The sequence below is a fragment of the Balaenoptera acutorostrata genome, chromosome 15 (genome assembly GCF_949987535.1).
Source record: "Balaenoptera acutorostrata chromosome 15, mBalAcu1.1, whole genome shotgun sequence".
NCBI classification, from domain to species: Eukaryota; Metazoa; Chordata; class Mammalia; order Artiodactyla; family Balaenopteridae; genus Balaenoptera; species Balaenoptera acutorostrata.
The window spans coordinates 15,206,605-15,221,584 of NC_080078.1; the positions used below are offsets into that span (position 1 = coordinate 15,206,605).

General features: G+C 42.9%; 1 pseudogene; it reads left to right on the forward strand.

The window, feature by feature from the left end:
• Nucleotides 1-8,229: 8,229 nt before the first annotated feature.
• Nucleotides 8,230-8,777, forward strand: LOC103013749 (60S ribosomal protein L9-like; annotated as a pseudogene).
• The last annotated feature ends 6,203 nt before the right edge of the window (nt 8,778-14,980 follow it).

Genomic DNA, 14,980 nt, shown 5'->3' on the forward strand with positions numbered 1-14,980 from the left:
TATGTTCAATATCATTAATCATTAGGGAACAGCAAAGCAAAGCCAAAATGAGAAATTACTTTATACCCACTAGGATGTGAGTTAATTTTTGTATATAGTGTGAGGAAAGGGCCCAACTTCATTTCTTCTCCATGTGGAAATGCATGTGTCTCATCACCATTTGCTGAGATGACTGTTTGTATCCAGTTGACTTGTATTAGCACCCCTGTCAAAAATCAACTGACCAGGAATTCCCTGGCAGTCCAGTGATTAGGGCTGGGCACTTTCACTGCCAGGGCCGGGTTTGATCCCTGGTCGGGGTTCTAAGATCCTGAAACCTGTGTGGCACGGCCAAAAAAAAAAAAAATCAACTGACCAATATAAGTGAATTGTATGGTATGCGAATTATACCTCAGTAAAGTTGATACCCTTCCCCTAAACTGATTATTCTTTTATTTTTAACAAATAAGTGTTTTCTACATGTGCCAGATGCTGTGCTGAAGGCACACTAGTCTATTAAAGTATTTGTGGGATTCACCTTCTTCCCATTCGTGAAAACTTAACGGTCCTTCCAGCCTACCCTGGCTCACCAGCAGCTACCACATTGCCCACAGTAGTTCTGAAAAATCATCAGCTTGTCCTCAGTTACCCTGATCTCTTACCAACTCCTGTGGCCGTCTGAATGTACAAGGTTGGGCTTATAAGCTCAGCCAAACATTTAGTTTTTCACTTATTCTTGCTCAACTTTTCCTGCCCTCCCCTGAGGGGAGCTAATCCAAAGATTTCACACCCTCTTCAAGCTCCCAACCTGATCCAAACATCTTCCCCAAACCCCCGGAAACTACTAATCTACTTCCTGTCTCTGTGGACTTGTCTATTTGACTTTCATATAAATGGAATCACATAGTATATGGCCTTTCGCGCCTGGCTTCTTTCACTTCATTCATCCATGTTGTAGCATGTATCAGAACTTCATTCCTCTTTATGGCTGAATAATACTCCATTGCATGGATATACCACATTCATGAGTTGATGGAAATTTGAATTGTTTATACTTTTTGGCTATTATGAATAGTGCTGCTAAGAACGTTCAAGTACAAGTTTAACAAAAAACCTCTTAATAACAAAATCCCCTTCAGTCCTTCCCCTACTTGACCTCTCTGAGTTTCCTGACACTGCTGACCATTCCTTCAAGAAATCTTTTCTTTAAAAAAAAAAAAAAAAAAAAGTGCAATATGCCACAGTTTTAAAAATAACAACATTAAAAGGATTATATATCATGACCGAGTGGGACTTTCCCCTAGAATGCAAGAATGGTTCAACATACAAAAATCAATCAGTGTACTATACCACATTAACAGAATGAAGGGGAAAGAAAACCACATGAATATCTCAATTGATACAGAAAAAGCATTTGTCAAAATTCAACACCCTTTCATGATAAAAATACTCAACAGACTAGGAATAGAAGGAAACTAACTCAATATAATAAAAGCCGTATATGAAAACATATACACAGCAAACATCATACTCAATGGTGAAAGAAAGTTTTTCCTCTAAGATAAAGAACAGGATAAGGATGGCTCACTCTTGTCACTTTTATTCAACATAGTACTGGAAGTCCTAACCAGAGCAATCAGGCAAGAAAAAGAAAAGTCATTCAAATTGGAAAAGAAGAAATAAAATTATCTCTGTTCACAGATGTTATGATCTTATATGCAGAAAACACTAAAGATTCCACAAAAAATCTGTTAAACCTTATAAACAAATTCAGCAAAGTTGCAACCTACAAAGCAACACATAAAAATTCAGTTGCATTCCTATACACTAACAATGAACAATCCAAAAAGGAAATTAAGAAAATAATTCCATTTATAATAGCACCAAAGAGAATAAAATATTTAAGAATTAACCAAAGAGGCAAAAGATTTATACCATTAAAACTATCAAACATTGCTGAAAGAAATTAAAGACATAAATAAATGGAAAGACATCCTATGTTTGTGGACTCTAAGTGATCTATAGGTTTGATGCAATCTTTCTCAAAATCCCAATGACATATTTAACAGAAATAGAAAATCCCATTGTAAAATTCATAATGGAATCCCACGGGACCCTGAATAGCCAAGCAATCCTGAAAAAGATGAACAAAGTTGGAGGTCTCAAGCCTTCTGATTTCAAAACTTACTACAAATCTACAGTAATCAAAACAGTGTGTTGAAAGATCATTGGCATAAAGACAGACATATGGACAATGGAATAGAGTCCAGAAATAAACACTTGCAAATATAGTCCAGTGACTTTCAACAGGGGTGTCAAGACCATTCAGTGGGCGAAAGACAGTCTTCAATAAACAGTGCTGGGAAAACTGAATATCCATATGCAAAAGAATAAAGTTGGACCCTTACCTAACACTTTATACAAAAATGAACTAAAATTGATCCATGACCTAAATGTAAAATCTAAAACTATAAAACTCTTAGAAGAAAACGTAGGGGAAAAACTGCATTACATTGGATTTAGCAATGATTTCTTGGATATGACACCAAAGGCACAGGCAACAAAGGAAAAAATAGATTGCACTTGATGAAATTTTAAGAATTTTGTGCATCAACAGGCATAGCAACAGAGTAAAAAGGCAACCCACAGAGAAAATATGGGAGAAAATATTTGCAAATCATATATCTGATGAGTTAATATCCAGAATATATAAAGAACTCCTTAATAATAGAAATAAAGTGCACAATAAATGTAAAAAAAAAAAAAAAAGAACTCCTACAACTCAACCACAATTAAAACAAACAAACAACCTGATTCAAAAATGGGCAAAGGGGACTTCCCTGGTGGTCCAGTGGTTAAGAATCTGCCTTCCAATGCAGGGGATGCGGGTTTGATCCCTGGTTGGGGAAGTAAGATCCCACGTGCCGCGGGGCAACTAAGCCCTCACGCCACAACTAGAGAGAATGCGATGAATGCGATGCAGAGCCTAAGCACCGCAACAAAGACCCGACACAGCCAAAAAAAAGCCAAAATACATTAAAAAAAAAATGGGCAAAGGAGTTGAATAGATATTTTTACAAAGAAGACATACAGATTGCCAATAAGCACATGAAAAGATGCTCACCATCACTAATCAATAGAGAAATGTAAATCAAAACTACAGTGAGATACCACATCACACCCATTAGGATGGCTACTATCAAAAAACAGAAAACAGCAAGTGTTGGCAAGGATGTGGAGAAATTGGAGCCCTTTTACGCTGCTGGTGGGAAGGTATAAGAACACTAGTCGGGCTTCCCTGGTGGTGCAGTGGTTAAGAATCTGCCTGCCAGTGCAGGGGACACAGGTTCGAACCCTGGTTGGGGAAGATCCCACATGTCGCAGAACAACTAAGCCCGTGCGCCACAACTACTGAGCCTGCGCTCTAGAGCCTGCGAGCCACAACTACTGAAGCCCACGTGCCACACTACTGAAGCCCACATGCCTAGAGCCCATGCTCCGCAACAAGAGAAGCCACCAGAATGAGAAGGGCACGCCCTGCAATGAAGAGTGGCCTCCGCTCGCCACAACTAGAGAAAGCCTGCGCGCAGCAACGAAGACCCAATGCAGCCAAAAATAAATAAATAAAAATAAATAAGGACACTAGTCATTGGATTTAGGGCCCATCCTAATCCAGTATGATCTCACCCTAATCCATTACGACCCCATTTTAACTATAACATCTGCAAAAACTCTATTTCCAAATATGGTCACTGTCATGGGTTAAATTGTGTCACCAAAAAAAAAGGCATTTGAAGAGGAAAAAAAATCAATGAAACAAAAAGTTGGTTCTGGCTTCCCTGGTGGCACAGTGGTTAGGAATCCGCCTGCCAATGCAGGGGACACGGGTTCAAGTCCTGATCCAGGAAGATCCCACATGCTGCGGAGAAACTAAGCCTGTGCACCACAACTACTGAGCCTGCGCTCTAGAGCCCGCAAGCCACAACTACTGAAGCCTGTGCGCCTAGAGCCCGTCCTCCACAACAAGAGAAGCCACCGCAATGAGAAGCCCGCGCACCGCAACGAAGAGCAGCCCCTGCTCGCCGCAACTAGATAAAGCCCGCGCGCAGCAACCAAGACCCAACGCAGCCAAAAAAAAAGTTGGTTCTTTGAAAAGCTCAACAATATTAACAAAGTTTTAGCTAGACTGTCTTAGTCTGGTCAGGCTGCTATAACAAAATACCACAGACTGGGTAGCTTATAAACAATGGAAACTTATTTCTCACAGTTCTAGAGGCTGGAAGTCCAAGATCAAAGCGCCACCGTGATTAGGTGAGGGGCCTCTTCTAGGTCGCAGACTCTCATTATCACATGTGTAAGGAGCCAGGGATTTCTCTGGAACCTCTTTTATAAGGGCATATATCCCATTCGTGAGGGCTTTGCCCTTATGACTTAATCACCTCCCAAAGGCCCCCACCCCCTAATACCAACACATTCAGCATTAGGATTTAATAGACGAGTTTTGAGTGGACATAACATTCAGAATATAGCACATACTTAGCAAGGAAAAAGAGAAAGCTGCAAATAACTGAAATCAGAAATGAAAATGGGGGGCTTCCCTGGTGGTGCAGTGGTTGAGAATCTGCCTGCCACTGCAGGGAACACGGGTTCAAGCCCTGGTCCGGGAAGATCCCCCATGCCGCGGAGCAACTAAGCCTGTGCGCCACAACTACTGAGCCTGCACTCTAGGGCCCACGAGCCACAACTACTGAAGCCCACGTGCCACAACTACTGAAGCCCAGGCGCCTAGAGCCCATGCTCCACAACAAGAGAAGCCACTGCAATAAGAAGCTTGCGCACCACAATGAAGAGTAGTACCCACTCGCCACAACTAGAGGAAAGCCCGCGCGCAGCAACGAAGACCCAACGCAGCCAAAAATAAATAAATAAATAAAATACAGCTAAGAACATAGTCATAAAAAAAAAAAGTGAAAATGGGGACATTATTACTGAGCTTTTTGAGATAAAAAGGGTTTATAAGAGAATATTCTGAACAATTGCACACCAACAAATTAGATAACCTAGAAGAAATGGACGAATTCCTTGAAACACACAAATTACCTAAACCAACTCCAGAAGAAACAGGAAATCCCAACAGGCCTATAACAAGAGATTGAGGGCTTCCCTGGTGGTGCAGTGGTTGAGAATCTGCCTGCCAATGCAGGGAACACGGGTTCGAGCCCTGGTCTGGGAGGATCCCACATGCCGTGGAGCAACTGGGCCCATGAGCCACAACTACTGAGCCTGCGCGTCTGGAGCCTGTGCTCCGCAACAAGAGAGGCACGCGCACCGCAATGAAGAGTGGCCCCCGCTCGTCGCATCTAGAGAAAGCCCTCGCACAGAAACGAAGACCCAACACAGCCAAAAATAAATAAATAAATAAATTTATTTTTTAAAAAAAGAGATTGAATCAGTAATCAAAAACCTCCCAACAAAGAAAAGTCCTGGACCAGATGGCTTCACAGGTGCATTCTACCAAACATTTAAAGAAGAGTTAACACTAATTATTCTTAAACTCTTCCAAAAAACTGAAGAAGAAGGAGCAGTCCCCAGCTCATCCTATGAGGCCAGCATTACCCTAATGCCAAAGCCAGATAATGACATCACAAGAAAATAAGATTACAGACCAATTTCCCACATGAATATAGATGCAAAAATCCTCAATGAGATATTAGCAAATTGAATCCAATAACATATTTAAAGAATTATTCACCACGACCAAGTAGGATTTGTCCCAGGGATTCCAGGGTGGTTAAACATAAGAAAATCTGGAAATTCCCTGGCAATCCACTGGTTAGGACTCCGTGCTCTCACTGCCGAAGGCCCGGGTTCAATCTCTGGTCAGGGAACTAATATCCCACAATCTGCGCAGCGCAGCCAAGAAAAAAAAAGAAAGAAAGAAAAAGGAAATTCAATCAATGTAACATATCACATTAGTAGAATGAAGGAAACAAAACTGCATGACTATCTCAAACGGTGTAGAAGAGGCATTTCACAAATCCAACATCTTTCTATGATAAAAACTCTCAGAAAAGTAGGAATAAAGGGAATATTTCTCACCATGATAAAGGCTATTTATGAAAAACCCACAGCTAACATGATACTGAAAGACTGAAAGCTATCCCCTTAAGATCAGGAACATGACAAGGATGCCTGCTTTCACTGCTGCTATTCAACACTGTACGGAAGGTTCTAGCCAGAGCAAATACAGTTGACCCTTGAACAATGCGGAGGTTAGGGACAGCAACCGTCTGAGCCATCAAAAACCCACACGTATAAGTTTATAGTTGGCCCTCTGTATCAGCGGTTCTGAATCTGCTTGTTAACATTTTATCTCCTTTTTTGTGTGTGTTTTGCCCCTCTCACACTCTCACTACAAACCAGGTCTCCATTTGGCACTGGACCTTTGTTTCTGTCATCCCTCTACTCCAGCTCAGCCAGAACAATTCCTTTCCCCACCCTCGGCTCACTTGAGATTGTCCAAGTAGAATCTGGATTTTGAGGTCTCCAGAGCCATCCTCCTCCTTAGAGTATCTACTTCACACCACGAGTTGGCACTGCAACAGGCGCTCACCTTCTTATTTTCAGGATCTTAGTTCCCCAACCAGGGATCGAACCCACGCCCCCTGCAGTGGAAGCTCATAGTCCTAACCACTGGACCGCCAGGGAAGTCCACAGGCGCTCACTTTCAGGTCTTGTCCTAGAGTCATACGATTCCTGCCCAATATTTGAGACAAAGGATTGTCATTTTTGCTGGGTAAAGGGGCTATGGTGGAAGCAGGGACTTGGTTGACCTTCCCTAAAGGTGAAGTCAGAGGGAGAGGATCAGTTTGACGAGTTCCCTCCTGAGGGTCAGGACCCAAGCAGAGCTTCCATGTACCACCTTAGCAGATGTCCGTCCTGTGGCTGACCTTGAAAGACACCCCACCCGCTGAAGTACGCTGGGGCCCCCCTAGGCAGGCTTGAGAGCTGGTTGGGCCTGTTGGCAACTGCCTCATCTTCAGCCCTTGCTCTGACAGCGTTCCCTCCTCCAGGCAATGGGACTTTCACCTCTTCTCCGCTCTGGTCTCTCCGCATGTCCGCCTCTAAGGTGTCCTTGGGCACTCTTGCTCTGGCAGGCAGCTCTTCAGTCTGCACGTGGGGGAGGAGAGGCAGCCCTGACCCACCTTCCAGCCTTTGCACCACAAAGGTGGGCTCAGACCCCGTAGCAGGCAGGGCCTGGAGATCAGGGGTCTGGATGATGAGAACCTCAATAAAAATTCAAAATGTCCCAAATTCCCAGGGTTGTTATTTGTCTTTCTTTTCATTTTGTTTCCCCTAGAATGATCTCCTAAAGAAAGAGTCTCTGGGCTTTCCTTCAGCGAAGGGAGAAGAAAATATAACTTACGGGTTTGCTATAATGTTCTGCTAATCTTGAAAAACGTGTAAAATCACAGAGCTAAAAGCACTGTTTCTGATGAATTCTGGTATAAAGCAGAATTACAGTGTAAACACATTTAATTTAAAAACATTAAGAGGCAAAAGATCACATATTACATAATTTACATAAAACATCCAGACTAGCCAAATCTGTGGAGACAAAAAATAGATTAGTGGTGGCTTAGGGCTGGGTGGGAGGGATAGAAGGATAGATAACTAAAAGGCACAGGGTTTCTTTTTGAGGTGATGAAAATATTCTGAAATTGATCGTAATGATGGTCATACATATACACAAATATACTAAAAATCATTCAATTGTACACTTTAAATGGATGAATTATATGATATGTGAATTATATCTCAATAAAACCGTTTAAACACAACATTGTAAATCAACTATACCCCAAGAAAAATTTTTTTTAAACTGCTTAAAAAATAAACCTTAAGGGGACTTCCCTGGTGGCCCACTGGGTAAGACTCTGCACTCCCAACGCAGGGGGTCGGGAGGTTCAATCCCTGGTCGGGGAACTAGATCCCGCATGCACGCCGCAACTAAGAGTCTGAATGCCACAACTAAAGAGTCCACATGCCACAACTAAAGATCCCGAGTGCAGCAACTAAGGATTCTGCATGCTACAACAAAAGAGTCCGCATGCCGCAACTAAAGATCCCACGTGCCGCAACTAAGACCTGGTGCAGCCAAAATAAATAAATAAATAAATTAATTAATTTAAAAAAACAAAAACAAAAACAATACCTTAAGATGCTCTCTTTTCTGAATCCACCGTGAGAATGAAGACTATTTTCAGCAACCAGACTGTCGACATTCCAGAAAATGTCAACATCACTGTGGAAGGACACACAATTATTGTGAAGGGCCCCAGAGGAATGCTGCAGAGGGACTACATCAGTATAGAACTCAGCCTCCTCGGAAAGAATAGGAAGGGACTCCAGGTTGACAAACAGTGGAGAAGAGAAAGGAACCGGCTCGAGTTCATGCAGTCCCAAGTCCAATACAACACACGATCAAGGGTGCTCCACTGGGCTTCCATTACAAGAGTACGTCTGTGTATGCTCACTTCCCCACCCACGTCTTTACTCAGGAGAGCAGGTCTCTTGTTGAAACTGGAAATTTCTTAGATGAAAAATCTGCAGGGCTCATATGAGGCCAGGAATTGCTTATTCAGTATCTCAAGCCCAGGAAGTGATTTGCACTGACCTTGCATCAAATTCAGCTGCTTTGATTCAGCAAGCCACACAGTTAAAAATAAGGATATCAGAACATTCTGGATGTTATCTATGTCTCTGAGAAAGGAACAAATCATCAGGCTGATGAATAAGATCTAAGAGTTGTCTTGCTATGGAAACAAGAAGATACCAAATGATTCCCAGGACCTCTTTGTGATATCTTTAAAATGCAATGAAACTTATCTATTGGAAAAAAAAAAAAAGAAGTCTCACACTTGTGCTCTGATCAGCTGAGTGTCCTGTGACTTGCTTGTTATGCTGAAGGCTGGAACCCTCACATCTTTGCATGGACATTTTGTGTTGATGCACCTCACCACCAGGGGGAGCTTAGTCTATCAATATTATTTTCTGTCCTAGACATAGAAAGTCCTCTGGATGCAGGGTAATTTGGGGGAAGGAGAGGAGTGAATGTGCCAGCAACAATGGTAAATGTAGGGAATTCCCTGGCGGTCCAGTGGTTAGGACTTGGCGCTTTCACTGCCAGGGCCCGGGTTCAATCCCTGGTCTGGGAACTAAGATCCCGCAAGCTGTGCCAAAAAAAAAAAAAAAGTCAATGTATTTTGGGTGTGTTTCCTTGAGCAAGTCATTTCATCTCTCCTCTCAATTCAGCCTCAATTTCCTCATCTGTAGCAGAGAAAGAATAACTCCATTTTACAGTCTTTCAGAGCTGTAAGAATCTCTTAGCAGAGTGTCTGCTGGCGGGGGGCGGTGGGCTGCTGATACTACTGTTATCAAGCGGTAGGAGTCCAGTGGGCACCCTATAGGCCCCAGGTCACCTGTACTCAAGTGATACTCTGAATGCTGTCACCTATGGCATGAGGCCCACATCACTGTGGTTACGAAAGGAGGATCAGTTGCCAGAGAGTCACAGTTTGGCTCAGGCCAGGTGGCCAGGACTCCAGTTCAGGACCCTGACTACAAATGCAGTGACAGCTGCTTATCCTAGGAGGAAATCCTGTCCCCATCAGGAAACAAAAGAGCTCGCATGTGAGCCAAGCTTAGAAAAATGACCCAGAGAAGACAAGAAAGAACTATGTCGCCTTCAAGACAAGCCTGGGAAGGTATTTCTGGGGCCAAGGAGCAAGTATACCAGTAGAAGGGCGCCCAGGGATGGGGGAGATGCATAGAAAAGTCACTTAGGATAGACTTACAGTCAAATAGCATCATGACTCCATGCTTCAGACATACAATAAAGACGAACAAATACAAAAAGAGAAAAGACCCAGAAAGATCTAGTCAAGATAAAAATAAGCAAGACCTCTTTGTGAACCAGACACAAGCAGAAGTGGTGAAAGGGGAGACACAGGGGCCTGCGCTGGGTCCAGCGAGGGGCTGGCGGCTGGGTGATTTTCTTCATCTTCCATGGGGTAACTGGGAGTAAAAGCACTGGTGTGCACAGCCCCTGTGGAGAGTGCGCTCAGCCATAGTAAAGGGGAAGATGCACAGGGCCTCCAGCCTAGCAACAACACCCCTAGGAAACGCCTGGGGAAAGTCTCACGTGTGAGCACAAGGTCAGGAGGTACATGAGGATTGTGTTGATGGAAAGTGAAAAAGGGCAACAACCTAAATGCTCAACAGGAAAAGGGGTGAAATCAGTGGTGGTGTATTCACACAATGTAATTACTCTCCAGCCATTAAAATGGATGGGCCTGAGCTACATTTGTCAGCACGGCTAGAGCTGACCAAGGCATGCATCTGGCTATGCCGGCATTCTGGAAAGGAAATGGGCATGGTCGTTTCAGATTGTGAGAAGTGTCAGGGGTAGATCAGGGAGAGGTGAGAAGGTGATGGGAGAGGTGTTAACTTCTATCAGGTGTATCTTTTTCTTTTTTTTTGGCTGTGCTGCCGGCTTGCGGGATCTTAGTTCCCCCGACCAGGGATCGAACCTGCCCCCTCAGCAGTGAAAGTGAGGAGTCCTAATCACTGGACCGCCAGGGAATTCCCTACCAGGTGTATCAGAGAAGAACGTTACATGCCCCTTATTCCTCTGACTTAGAATTCTCTTTTGCCTTTTTCCTTTCCATTGGGTGGGTCTGGAGCTCCCGGAACTTTCTTTTCTCTAGGTGCTAATGGAAAGCTGGTATTGAGTTTTGAGAATGTTGCAAGAGAAAAGGAATTTCAGGAACTTCCTGTTTCCAAGCAGCAGAGGGTAGACACCATTCCAGGTCATAAAATTGGTTCAAAGACTCTTATCTGAATAAAGTATGGAATTGAGAATAGTTATGAAAGTTCTGCCCAGAACCGAAAATTGTTCTATTTTCTGTTACTAAAAACTGTCCTTGGGAATGACATATTGACATGTGCAATAACATGGAGAATCTCAAAAACATTTTACTGAATGAAAGAAACCAGACACAGAAAAGCACCCTGTATCATTCTGTTTATGTGGCACTCTAGAAAAGCCCAGTCTACTCTATGGTGACACAATGTCGATCAGTAGTTGCCTGGGGCCAGGGGTGGAGGCAGGACAGACTGGACAGGGTCAGGAGGGAGCTGCCTGGAGTAATGGAACTGTTCTGTATTTTGATAGTGCTGGTAGGTACTCAGGTGTGGACACCTGTCAAGCCTTATCAAACTGTACACTTAGAATGCACGTGCACTTCATTATTTGTAAACTATATGTCAAGAGAGTTTGTTCTAAACAATTTAAAAAAGAAGTCCTTGGAAGTATTTCTACAAGGTGGGGGAGGGTCTTTTTAAGACACTCAGACTTATTTTCAGATCTTGTAAAAATAACCTTTAACTTCTAAAATATTTGTTATTCTAGGGAATTCCCTGGCAGTCCAGTGGTTAGGACACCGTGCTTTCACTGCTGTGGGCCTGAGTTCCATCCCTGGTCAGGGAATTAAGATCCTGCAAGCCACATGGCGCGGCCAAAAATTTTAAAAAAAGAAAAAAATTTTGTTATTCTAACTGGTTGCTATACTTGATAATTGTTGTCCTGGTATTGATATTAAAATAGCAATCAATATATCAAGTGACATCCTTGTATTCCTTAAAGATACACACACACACGCACGCACACACACACACACACGCACGCACACACACACACTCACATTCTCTCTAAGGATGAAAACTGGCAGTTCCCTTTTCTCTATATATGTATGAATATGTAATAAAACTCATGACTCTGTCAATTCCTTGTTCAAACATGAGTTTGAACATCTTTTAGAGGCCGTATAGCAGAGTGACCAAGAGCATAAATCTCTAACCAGGTTCAAACTCTACCTCTGCCCTTTACTTAACTTTTCTCACTCACTGTATTAGTAACATGGGAATAATAATAGTACCTACTTCATGTTGTGAGAAGTGAATGAGTAAATACAGGTAAAACACCCAGATAAGTACCTGGCCCTATAGTGTATAAGTCTGGATAGGCTAGTTATGCTGTAATAGCAAACAACCCCACAATCTTAGTTGTTTGAAACAATAAAGGTGTTTTTTATTTTTTTTACCATTTTATAATTTTTTTGATTAGAAATTGCCAGATTCTTGATGCACACTTCTCAAATAAAATTAGATTATAATCATTAGCATGATTCTAAACATGCTAATTTATAGATAAAGTAATGCCAAAGTTAAGACAAATTTGAGACCTATCATTGAGAAGAAATAGGAAAGGATTTTGAATTTATAAAAGCACAAGTTCTACCCCGAATTTTGCTACAGGTTTTTCTCTGATCTTGGCAAGTCACTAGCTCTATTTGTCTTAGTGTTCCCATCTGTAAAACTGTGGTCATGATCCTTGACACTGCCTTTCTTAAAAGAGAATGTTATGAGGATGAATAAGGAAATGCCTTGTGGTAGAAATAATAAAGGTTTATTTCTCACTCATGCCACACATCCATCACAGGTTGGAAGGGAAGCATTGATCACCCTCAGTCACTCAGGAATTCAGGCTGATGGAAGCTCAATTTGGACACATGCTTCCATGATCGCCAAGGCAGGAAAAAGGGATGTGGCAGATCAGCACTGGCTTTCAAATTTCTGCTATCAAAATCTCATTTGGCAAAAATAGTCACATGATGACACCTAACTTCAAAGGGGCAAGGACCATGTGTCTAGAAAGGGGGAGGACCAGAAAAACGTTTGGTGAAAAGCACTAACAACTACCATGGTTAACTTTTTTTTTTTTTTTTGGCTGCACCTTGTGACATGTGGGATCTTAGTTCCCCCGACCAGTAGAAGCGTGGAGTCCTAACCACTGGACCACCAGTGAAGTCCCATGGTTAACTATTATAATTGAATTTTAAAGTAGGCAGAGGAGGAGAACTCAAAGAGGAAGTGACATTTAAGCCAACGCCTGAATCACCAAAAAGGGGAAACTATGAGAGCATTGTGTGCAAAGTCCCTAAAGCAGGAATGGGCTTGAAGCATTTGAGGAATAGGAAAATGGCTCAAGTGTTTGCAAAATGGTGAATAAGAGTGAGAGCTGGCAGGGCTGGGTCACACGGGCCCTTGAAGGCCATGGTAAGGAGTCTGAATTTTACTCCAAAGTGTACTGGGAAGCCACTGTTTAACCAGATAACATGGTATAATTTTTACAAAGACCACTCACTCTGCTTGCTCTGGTGGGATGGGCAAGTATGGGGAAAGGGAAATCAGTGAAGAGGCAACAGTCCAGGTGAGAGATGCCTGTGGTCTGGGCCATACTGGTCTGGGCCAGTATGATGTTGTGTGGAACGCCCGGTCCCTGTAGACTATACTGACAGAGGATTAAGAGAGCGTAGGCCTAGGGCTAGACAGTGAATGTCTACCACTGCCCCATATAATTACGACCTGCTTTTGATCCTGTCTCATTGCTGAGGATTGAAAAGAACACATTTACCACATATCAAGTGCCAGAGGCTGTGTTGATATATTCTAGCAAAGAAACAGCTTCTGAGGCGCTTCCCTGGTGGCGCAGTGGTTAAGAATCCACCTGCCAACGTAAAGGACAGTGGTTCGAGCCCTATGCTCCATGCTTCATCCCCTGTACTCATAATGTGGGGTGTCTTGGGGCCAATGTTTGGATCTGTTCTCCATCCGCACTCATTTCTTTGGTGACCTCATCCATTCTCACTGCTGACAATTCCTAAATTTTCATCTCCAGATCCATATGTTTGCACCAGGCTGCAAAATTAGTGGGGAAGGAAACTGGCCAATGGGCTTTATCCATCAGGGTCTCGTCGTCAGGTTCACACGTTCAGAAACCAAGTTTTATTTGATCTCTATTAACAGTCAACTTGTAGGACTTCCCTGGTGGCGCAGTGGTTAAGAATCCACCTGCCAATGCAGAGGACACAGGTTCAAACCCTGGTCCGAGAAGATCCCATATGCTGCAGAGCAACTAAGCCCATGTGCCACAACTACTGAGCCTGCACTCTAGAGCCCGCGTGCCACAACTACTGAAGCTGCTCGCCCCAGAGCCTGCGCACTGTGACCGCAACTACTGAGCCCATGTGACGCAACTACTGAAGCCTGCGCGCCTAGAGCCTGTGCTCCGCAACAAGAGAAGCCACCGCAATAAGAAGCCCGCGCACCGCAACGAAGAGTAGCCCCTGCTTGTGGCAACTAGAGAAAGCCTGCGCGCAGCAACGAAACCCCAACGCAGCCAAAAATTAAAATTAAAAAAAAAAGAAAATCAACTTGTACTAACTAAATATATATAGGTTGACTCGCAAATGGAAAATCAATTTATTAATTTATAGAAGCAGATTGACCTTTACTTATTTATTTTTGCCCATTTGCTAGTTTTAAAAGGCTCATTGGTTTGATTCTGATTATAAAAATAATGCATGTTCATGACAGAAGTTTTCACAAAATCAGAAAATACGAAGAACAAAATGAAAATCATCTATAACACCCATAATAACACTTTACAACTATCTAGATCTGTGTGGATATAATTTTAGCACTATTGGGATCATACTGTATATACTTTTGCATCTTACTTTCTCTTATTTTTATATGGTAAGCATTTGCGGAAAAGAAAAACCTGTAGGCCTTGTCATTTCTTACAATATATTTATTTTTACCACCCTGGGAACTACTTTGTTTACGGCGTCAAGGTCCATTACCAGAAGGTTGCTTTGGTGAACATGAAATCAGAGCAAAAATTAATAAATTAAAAATGAAGTAATTGTACGAACAATTGCATCCAGGCCAGGTTACCGGTACCATAGACCCCCTCTCCTTGCATCTTTATGTGTGTGCCCGCAATGCCAAGAGGGAGCGCCGGGCCCCTGGGTAGGGGTTCGGGGCCCAGGGGACCGCAGGTGGAAGCCCAGGGTCAAGGCTATAAGCCAGGTGG